General features: G+C 50.5%; 1 pseudogene; it reads left to right on the forward strand.

The window, feature by feature from the left end:
* Positions 1 to 7,874: 7,874 nt before the first annotated feature.
* On the forward strand, positions 7,875 to 9,370 carry LOC136351510 (uncharacterized; annotated as a pseudogene).
* The last annotated feature ends 1,414 nt before the right edge of the window (positions 9,371 to 10,784 follow it).

A 10,784-nucleotide genomic window follows, 5' to 3' on the forward strand; every position in this document is an offset into this window, starting at 1 on the left:
TTTTCCTAACTTTTAAGATGTAACACATGGCGCGGTTTAAGATTTTCTTTTAAAAAGTATATCTATTGGTTAAAAAAAGAGTTTCTTATAATTTCTAAGATTTTATTTTTATTTAAGACGTAACATGTGATGCCTTAAGTGCACTACGGAGGATGTACTTGTGATATTATACATATGTCATTTTTTTGTAATGTTTTTTGCTATTTGGTTACCACACAAAGGATTGGTGTCTATGATCAAATGGCATACTTTTATTTTTATGTAGTAAAATATGGCTAATATGGATCTTATATATTTTATTTAACTATAAATAAAACAAATAAATATAGTTATATATTTATTTAGTTTAATTAAAATAAACTAAAAATCATATATAACTTAAGAATTATAATCATTTTACTTTTCAATTATTGATCATTTTTATTAATTAGATAAAATTAGAAGATGGAGGAATTGAATGATAGAGGATATGAAGAGAGAGGGCATGCGCGCATATAATTATAATATTTTTTTACATGTTACAGTGAATGAAATATTAGTTGTATGATTTAAATGTCATAGTTGCTTACTTTTTAGCATAATTTTTGCTTTCTAACTAATATATTTTGGGAACATTACTCATAGTTTTCATTTTACTTTTAGGACTTTATATCTAATTTGATCATTATGAAGTTATGTACGGTGATAAAATCTAGAATATTATTATTATTATTTTATTATTTTATAATTGCTTGAACGATACGCAAAAAAAAAATATAACCCAAAATTACATTATAGTGAAATTTGGTCTTCAACTCTAAATTTAGTCATACATAATTTAAAGATATAAGCAGATAAAAATTAGTTGTATGATTTAGATGTTATAGTTGCTTAATTCTTCAACACATTTTTTTTTTCTTTTCTAACTTATAAAGCATAAAAATAGGAGGTGAAATAGGTGGAAAAGAGGAGAAACCGAGGAAATAGTTGAGGGGGCGTACGTGAGTAAAGTACGTGCAGTAACGCACGTATTACCTACGTGCCCATGAGGCCCGAATTTAGGAGATGAATTTTTCTAAGGTAAGTCTAATGATGGTAAATAATGGGTCACCAAATTTCATGAAAATCAATTATTACATGATTGGTTTTTTATCAGAATTTTTAGGACTGCCTCTATTTTACTATAGTGCCACGTGACAGCTTAGAAGTGTTTGTAGGATGCCACACTATGGTTAGGAGTGTTCGTAGAAAGTTTGGAGAAATCTTAGTCTAAAATTGTGTTATAAATAATCCAGCTAATTTACCACTCTTACAAACAAAGCGTAACTCATGTTGCCATGCATTGCAATTACTATAAGGGTGTTTCTGGTTGTTAAACAAAGCGTAACTCAGGCTGTGTTTCAGACACTATAAATAGAAGAACATTCATCACACTTCAAAAGTACAATTACTCCATATTTTTTTCATTAGCATTGCAATTTAATTAATCTCCGCATCAGTTATTTATAGTCTTCTTCATCATCCAAAAATAGACTTGTTTTACAAGAAAAATAAGGTAGACTTATTTTTTTAGAACACGTCTCTAGCAAATTAATCTATTTTTTATGTAGTGGCTTGGACTACTCACATTGAGCTGATTTTTTCTTATTCACTGAGCGGAATGTCTATTTTTGGTGTTGCATGTTTATAGTTTGTGTTGTTGAATTATTTTATAGTCTTTTGTGGTGATTCAGGTGCCATACAAAATGGCAAGTTGTGCCGTCCATTGATAAAAACATGAATTTATATTATTTTATTATTGTTATAATTTTGATATCTGCTTATATGTTTGTAGACTGATGTATAATGACAAAAATAGATATTGATAATATTTCTTAAATGCCAAAATATAGGCATATGAAACGGTTTAATTATAAATAGTGCTTAAAATTATTATCTTTTCAGTATCTATAGTTATTGGTTGTTTCACTTTTAGTGTAATACCCCGTATATTAAAAGATATTTAAGTTTTTTTAAGTTTGGGTTGACTTGTTAAAATAAAGATGTTAACAGAAATAAAAAAAAAGAAAAATACTTTTAGAAGTGGGCCAACATGAGAAGGCCCATAAACCCAGCCCACTAGTTCTCCCCTAGAACCTAGAGAGAGGGGAACCGAATCTCACCTCCCCTCTTGGTGCCGCCACCCCTCTCCCTGGCCGGCCTCCAATGGCGCCTCCTTCCTTCCCTCCTCCCGTGTTTATATCTCTCCCCTCTACAGCAAATTGCCCTCATAGATCTCCACCCCAAGAACCTGGATCAAGAAGCAAAGTGGAAAAACGGAACGAGGAGACGGAGAGGCGTAGGAGGGGTTAGATTAGACTCTTCCCTGTTGTCTCCTCACAAGTTCTCTAAAGAAACCCTAGTTTTGCTCCATAGGTGTGGAGAGATCTGGTGTGGAGGGTGGTTTGTCGGGTTGCCGTCGAGGTTAAAAGGCAAGTGCATGACGAACTAATTGTGTGATTCATGGATTGTTTGCTCTATCTATCTATTTCCGTTATATTTCTATGTAATATGTGATCTCTTATGTTTAGATTGTTGTTCATGTCATTTAGATTTTAAGTTTATCTTAAGTTTACGACGTTATTCTTGTTTCAATATTTTGGATTCTGGTTCTGGTTAAATAATTCAAGTTCCATGCTTGACATTGATGTGCAATATGGTTTGAATTTGGTTTTTTGTTTCCAGTTTCAATTATTCATGTTCCATGCAAGCCATGGATGTGCTATCTGATTTTCTATTCATGTTCCTGTGGGTAAGCGCAGATCACGCTTACTCGGCTTTGCCGGCAAATGCTAGGATGTATTCACTATTGTCCGGGATGGAAACTACTGTTTCAATTCATGCCTGCCCGGGATAGGAACTACTATCTTCTTTGACTTGGTGTTTGAAAATGTGTTTCCTATCAAAGAAAGAAAGACTTCTGTTCATGCTTTATTGCCAATGATGTGTATATGTATTTTCTAGTTCCATATTGTACTTGTTGAGTATTTTTGTACTCACTTTTATGTTTTATTTGGTTTTAGGTGTGCATTGAGACCGACATGCATGGGCGGGACGTTTATCTGCACACTATCAAACTGTATTGCCTAGGTCCATAATGACACTTCAACTATATCATGGTCCGGCCTTGTAATAATATTTTAGATATTTTTTAGTTTTTTTCCATGGATTATATGGATAGATAGTGCTATGGGAATGATGTTATTATTAGTTTAATCTATAATTGCATGTCGTGGATGTCCGTATTTACAGGGGAGACTCTTACGAAATTTTTTAATGAATTTAGGATTTAGTGGTTTCTGTATCGTAGTGTGTAGCATTATAGGTAAGAAAATACCTGGGGTGTTATATTTAGTTTATAGCTGATAATAGGGAGAGGAGGCTGGAGAGGAATGAATAGCGTAGAGCTCGAGCGAGAGATGGAAATAGGTGAGCATTATTGTACTCATGTGATGGGAGGAGAATTAGGTGGAGGGATTTTGTATTTCTAATATTTCTAAACGATCTAAGTGGAAACTGATGATTTTTTTTATTTTCTCGAATGTCATTTTTTTTATCTTTAAGACCTGACTTTTTGCAGCTTCAAGATATAATGATTGAAAACATTGGGTGTACCGATTTAACTGAAAAAACATAGCTACATGTTTTATATTTTGTTTGAATGTCTAAACTTAAAACGTGAGACATGGTGACTTAAGAGCGCTATAGAGGACGTTTAATCAATCTTTATCATGTAAAATGATTCAAGATGGCATAATTAATAGATATTGTTAAATTTTGTTTATGTTTCCTTCTTCTTTGGTAGCCATGCAAATAATAACGATCTACGTTCAAAATTGGGCAGGTTTATTTTATTAAATATATATTTAATGGATCCACTTGTTTGAATTATCTACATCATTAAATCTAATGTTTAAAATAGTAGGTTTCTGAAAATGGACAGTAAGATGTTCTATTTCTTTTATATTTTTTCTATATTAAAATTGGTATAACTTCCAAAATTATTAGCTATAGAATAGAATAGGATTATATAGGAAGGAGAGAGGGAGTATTAGACGAGGAGGAGACGTACATACTACGTGTATGTACGTACGTAGTTGTAGTGTGGCCCGGTGGGAGAGGGGATTAGAGGGAGGTGGGTCATGGTTTTTTTCTTTTTTAAAGATAATCTAATAATTAAAAATAGTGGGTCCACCAATTTATTAGAATGCCACGTGGCGATTGAGGAGTGACGGAGCGTGGGGCTCCTCACCGGGAGACCGCGCAGGCCCCCCTTTGCCGGTTCGGCCGGGGGCCCTGGGTGAGATTCTAAGCTCCTAGTCTGTGGAAAGTTCGCGAGAATGGAAAAAGCACAAGACACGGGCGATGTATACAGGTTCGGGCCGCTGAGAAGCGTAATACCCTACTCCTGTGTTCTGGTGGATCTGTGTATGAAGAAGCTCCAAAGAGTTGGAGAGCCAGAGAGCTCTTACTCTAGAAACCCTCTTCTCCCTTTTTTTCCTCTCCTGGGATCTACTCTCCAAATCCTCTCTCCTTTCCTTCCCTTTCTTTTTTTCTCCTCAGTGGGCAAGGTCCTCCTTTTATATCTCAAGGGGATACCACATGCACCACCTCTACCTATCTCTCTTTTTGGTGGGGACTTTATCCTATCTTTACTCAAACTTGGCTTGCCTTCTCTAGAAAGCTAAAAACACTGCTTGTTTTTGAGTGTGGCCACGCGTCCTCACTCGTCTGACCTCGGGGATCACCCTGTCATCTCTTCATAAATGGGCGGAGACTTGCAATGGCTGCTGTTCGAATGACCTTCTGATGGGATGGCCCATACCTACCTCCACTCCGCCGGAAGCAGGTGCAACGTGGGTACATGGTTGTCTGCCGACGACATGACCAGTGTCAGACCGGTCACAAATCGGTCATTCTTGTCCACCACGTGTCAGTCTAGCAATCTGCATGTTCGCCCTTCTTCATACAATATCTTGCTTGTAATGGTTGGGATGAAGCCTGGCATATATCTGACCGGGACCAACGTGCCATCTCCAGGAGCTAACACGCCGGCTCCGGCTAGGGACGAGTGCTCGGAGGCTCTCATCCTGACGGGATGGGGCGAGGCGTGCGTCAGACCGCCTGTCGCCACCTAACCCACGATCTGATCGGTCTGTGACCAGTCACAGACCGGATAAACGAGCGCGCTGCACTGCGTTACATGCGGCGTGACGCGCTCGTCCAAACCGCAATAAATGCGGTTAGGTGAGCCCCGTTGTGCTCACCTAACCCATACACGCGGCGCAAAACCCACAAGGGGTCGGGGCGCCTCAGCCCTCGGGGCCGAAACGAGAGCGGTCCGACTCCTCGGGGAGACAAAGAGGGGGGCGGCCACATCACCCTCGGGCCCGACCCCCCCGAGGGGGTCAGGCCACGTGGGTGATTGCTCCTGCCCCAAGCCTCTAGTCATGATACTCCCGGTCCCATGTCACCGACAGTAGCCCCCGGCGTTATGCCAGGGCGATCGCCCTCCTCGAGGGAAGCGGTCGGGCGTGACGCCACTTACTTAGGCCTGGTGACAAGTGGGGCTGGTCTCTACAGTTGGGCAGAAACCCAACGGTCGCAAATCACACACATCGGCAATGGTAACTCGGCTGTCAATAATGGGCGGTCTCTTCAAGACTGCCACATTACTCGAGTAGCACGCGAATCGGGACGAGCCAGTTCGTTTTGCCTGGAGATATGGTGATGGCGCTTCGGTCGGCGAGCGTAATTAACGCGCGCACGATATGTTCCATCTCGACTGCCACAGCCGCATATCCACCTCATGCGCCGCAAGCGGGCGAATGGGATTAGTGGAAGCGTGGGCGCGAGAAACGAGGGAGCGAGATAGTGGGCGCGAGAAGCGAGGAGCCGGGCACAGCGTTGGCAAGGGTATAAAGACACCGAGGAAAAGATTTGCTTCCTTCCTCTCGCCATTATTCCCCTTGTCTACGCCGCTTGCGCCCTAACTCCTTGTTTCCTGTGCCCTACCCTCGCCACACGCGCTCGCTCTCAAACATCTCTTCTTCCGGCGTCATGGCACGGGGCTCCGTTCCGCTCGATGGTAGCGTGCTGCTGCCTTCCCGCATCGTGAGCGAGAGGCAGGCTGGGCTGCCGCGCCGCTTCATGGCGGAATCTGCCACCGGCCGGGAGATAGTCACGCTGGGCGAGGGACGCCCGGCGCCACGCTACCCGGGGCGGTTCGTCTTCTTCCTCCCTTTTGCAATGGCAGGGCTGGTTCCGCCATTTTCTTCTTTCTTCATGGATGTTCTGGAGTTTTACGATCTCCAGATGGCGCACCTCACCCCCAACGCGGTAATGACATTGGCCATCTTCGCGCACCTGTGCGAGATGTTCATCGGGGTGCGCCTATCCCTTCGGCTGTTCCGGTGGTTCTTCACCGTACAGCCGGTGTCGCCGCCGTCGGTGGTTGGTGGCTGCTACTTCCAGCCGCGGGGGCCGGTGCTGAACCGCTACATTCCCTGCGTCCTCCGCAAGAAGTGGGATGACTGGAAGAGCGACTGGTTCTACACCCCCCTCGCCGACGAAGCGCGCCTCCGACTTCCGAGCCAGCCCCCTGCGCAGGCCTCCAACTGGCGGGCGCCGGTAGATCTGGGGGATGGCTACGACGCCGTCCTCGACCGCCTGGCGGGCCTGCGATCCCAGGGGCTCACAGGGGCCATGGTGTACGGCGACTACCTTCGTCGCCGGATCGCGCCACTCCAGCGGCGCGCCCGGGGCGCCTGGGAGTACACCGGGTCCGAGGACTGTATGAGGACCCACCGGGGGGTCAAATGGGACTGGGTCCCTGAAGACTTCAAGGTAATGATCCAACGGGTGCTGAATCTCAGCTCCGTGGAGGCATCCCTCATCCCCCAAGGAGTCCTCCCCCTCTGCAGCGATCCAGATCGCGCCAACATCCTGACCATCATGATGGCGGTCGGGGCCTCAGAGGAGCGAGCTCCTAAGGGCCATGACGGTGCGAGCGGGAGCCGCAAGGGAGATCAATCTATCTCAGGAGGGGGTCGTGCTTCCGGGCCCCGTGATGGGGGCTCGGGGGGTAGCCGCCCTGCCGACGCCCGAGGGAAGAGGAAGCAAGAGGGTACCTCCTCCCCATCTCCTCCCCGAGGGGGCGGGGCGGCGCGGGTCAGCAGCAGGCGCCCGGAGGGGGCCGCGCCGACGCCGCAGCCCGAGGGGGAGCGAAAGAAGAAACGGCTCCACAAGATGGGGGGGACAGAACCATCCCGGGGAAACCTTATTTCCCCTCCAAGGTGGTCGTTTAACCGACCCCCTCGCAGGTTCGTCCCACGCCCATTGTGGCTGTATTCATTCTCCCAACACGAGTTTTCATTCACCCATCTTGTTTGTCTTATGGCTTTTCTTCTGCTTCAGCGAGATCCCGTCGCGTCCTTCTTGCCAATCCAAGTCCGGCCAATCTGAGGCCGAGAATGCGGCGTCCACGGAGGCCCGGAGGCGGGAATCTGACCGGCGAGAAGCCGCGGATCGCCTATGGGAAGCCGAGGAGGCCGCCCGGGAGGCCGCCCGGGCTCGCCAGGCTGAGGAAGCCGCTCGGGAGGAGGCCAGACTCCGCCAGGCTGAGGCGACGACATCCTCCGAGGCAACCCGCGAAACTGACCGGCAAGAAGCCGCGGATCGCCTTCAGGAAGCCGAGGAAGCTGCCCAGGTGGCCGTCCGAGCTCGCCAAGCTGAAGAAGCCGCTCGGGAGGAGGCCAGACTTCGCCAGGCCGAGGCGACGACGACTTCCGAGGCAGCTCACGACAAGGCCGCGGGCGCATCGCTTGGGCCCACTCCCTCGGGCGACGCTCAGGACAAGTCAGGTCCGGGGGATGTCCCCGAGTCCGGCACGTCCATCGGCGGGCCGAGCCGCGCGGCATCCTCACCGAGGCGGCTCTCCCCCACGCCTTCCGCCGCCCCACTGAGCGCAGAGCCCCTTCTGCAGGCCTTGGCCGTCGCAAACACCACGGTGTTGGACGGGTTAAGTGCCCAGATGGAGGCCCTGCAAGCAGAGCGGGCGGAGCTCGACGCCGCATGGGCGCGTGTCGAAGAGGGGCGACGCTCAGTGGAGGCTATGGTGGAGGTGGGCCGCAAGGCACACCGCCGGCACAACTCAGAGCTCGAAGCCCGTCGGAAGGTGCTGGGGGAGATCGCCAGGGAGGTGGAGGAGGAGCGGGGGGCTGCCCTCATCGCCACTACCGTGATGAACGAGGCGCAGGACGACCTCCGCCTTCAATACGGGAGCTGGGAGGCGGAGCTAGGGAAGAAGCTCGACGCCGCCCGGGGGGTCCTTGACGCTGCCGCTGCCCGAGAACGGCGGGCGGCGGAGACCGAGGTGGCATCCCGGCGGCGCGAAGAAGCCCTCGAGGCCCGTGCCATGGCGCTGGAAGAGCGTGCCTGCGTCGTGGAGAGGGACCTGGCGGACCGCGAGGCCGCTGTTGCCATTCGGGAGGTCACACTGGCGGCGCACGAAGCCGCCTGTGCCGAAGAAGAGTCCGCACTCCGCCTTCGCGAGGATGCGCTCACCGAGCGGGAGCGAGCCCTCGAGGAGGCCGAGGCCGCAGCGCAAAGGCTGGTGGAGAGCGCGTCCTTCCGCGAGGCTGCGCAAGAGGAACAAGCGCGTCGTAATCTGGAAAGTGCCCGCGCCGAGAGGGCCACACTGAACCAGCGGGCCGCTGAACTCGAGGCGCAGGCAAGGGAGCTGGATGCAAGGGCGCGTAGCGGCGGGGCGGCCACGGGCGACAGCGACCTAGCCGCCCGCCTCGCAGCTGCCGAACACACCATCGCGGATCTGCAGGGCGCGCTGGATTCGTCCACCGGGGAGGTCGAGGCCCTTCGTCTGGCAGGCGAGATAGGGCCCAACATGCTTCGCGACGCCGTGTCCCGTTTAGACCGCGCCGGGCGGTAGGCGGGTCTCTGGGGCGGGCGGACTGTGAAGTACGCCGCCAACCAGGGAGGCCTCGCCCAGCGCCTCTCGGAGATGGCCGGGACTCTCCAGCGGCTCCCCGAGGAGCTCGAGGGGACGATTAAGTCATCCTCGAGGGACCTCGCCCGAGGAGCGGTGGAGCTCGTACTGGCGAGTTACCAGGCCAGGGACCCCGACTTCTCCCCCTGGACAGCGCTGGACGAGTTCCCTCCCGGGACCGAGGACGGCGCGCGCGCGCAGGTCTAGGATGCCGCCGACCATATCGTCCACAGCTTCGAGGGTTCGGCCCCTCGGCTCGCGTTCACCCTCAACTCCGACGAGGAGGGCGATGACGGCGGTGTGGGCGACAGTGGCGACGAGGCTGGCGACCCGGGTGCATCTGAGTGAGCCCCCAGGCCCCCGCCAATCTTCAGTTTTTTCTTCTTTTCTTTCTTCCAAGGCCTTCGGGCCTCCTTTTTGTATAGATTAACTTAATCTGCAATCAAAATAAAGAAATTTCTGTGTCAATTTCATTTTGCTATGTGTATGAGATGAGGATGATCTGTGCCGTGGTCCTTTTGTGTCTTAGCTTGACTAAGGGCTCGTGCCCAGGTCCCAGTCCTCAAAAGGCGCGGGTCGGGGCTAGTGCCTGGGGAGATCCACGTGTCGAGACTGGCCAGGCCGGGAGCATGGTGACCGAGGGTTATGGGTGACCCGATTGTGGGTTTTTGCCGATTCCCCCCCGGAGTTCACCACGCCCCGGGGCACGGCTCGGTTCTGGGCCCCTTTTGGCGATTTTAGCCGGCCCGAGCCCCCGAGGGCAGGATCGAGCACGAGTGACCTATTTCAAGTCAAGATTCTTCAAAAGAAAACAACAGCACAGACACAGCCTTTTAGGAAATCGAAAATGCTTTTATTGAAATATAGATAGAAGAAAAAATATGCATATGTGGTAGCCCCCGGCCAACCCTACACGCCCGAGGGGGGTGCGGGGTTGGCCCGAGCCCAAAACCTGACACCCGAACTCCATTAGGGGTAGAAGCGACGAAGGTGTTCGATGTTCCACGGGTTAGGCAGCTCTGTGCCGTCGCCCGTGGCCAGCCGAACGGAGCCCGGCCGGGGGACGCCGATCACTCGATACGGACCCTCCCACATTGGTGAGAGCTTGCTCAATCCAGCACGCGTTTGGACGCGGCGTAGGACGAGGTCGTCGACGCAGAGTGATCGGGCCCGGACGTGGCGCTGATGGTAGCGCCGTAGGCTCTGCTGGTAGCGCGCGGCTCGGAGGGCCGCGCGTCGCCTTCGCTCCTCCAAGTAGTCGAGGTCATCTCTGCGAAGCTGATCTTGATCAGCCTCGCAGTACATGGTGGCCCGAGGGGACCTCAGGGTGAGCTCGGATGGGAGAACCGCTTCCGCGCCGTAGACGAGGAAGAAAGGCGTTTCCCCGGTTGCTCGGCTTGGTGTGGTTCGGTTTGCCCAGAGCACCGCTGGCAACTCCTCGATCCACGAATCGCCGTGCTTCTTGAGGATGTTGAAGGTCTTGGTTTTAAGGCCTTTGAGGATTTCCGCATTGGCGCGCTCCACTTGGCTATTGCTTCTGGGGTGGGCGGGTGAGGCGAAGCAGAGCTTGATGCCCATGTCTTCGCAGTAGTCATCGAAAAGCTCACTAGTGAATTGGGTGCCGTTATCCGTAATAATACGGTTAGGCACCCCAAACCGGGCTGTGATGCCCTTAATGAATTTAAGTGCGGAGTGCTTATCGATCTTGACGACCGGATAAGCCTCGGGCCACTTAGTGAACTTGTCGATCGCGACATACAGA

This window comes from Oryza sativa, chromosome 8 (assembly GCF_034140825.1).
Source record: "Oryza sativa Japonica Group chromosome 8, ASM3414082v1".
NCBI lineage: Eukaryota > Viridiplantae > Streptophyta > Magnoliopsida > Poales > Poaceae > Oryza > Oryza sativa.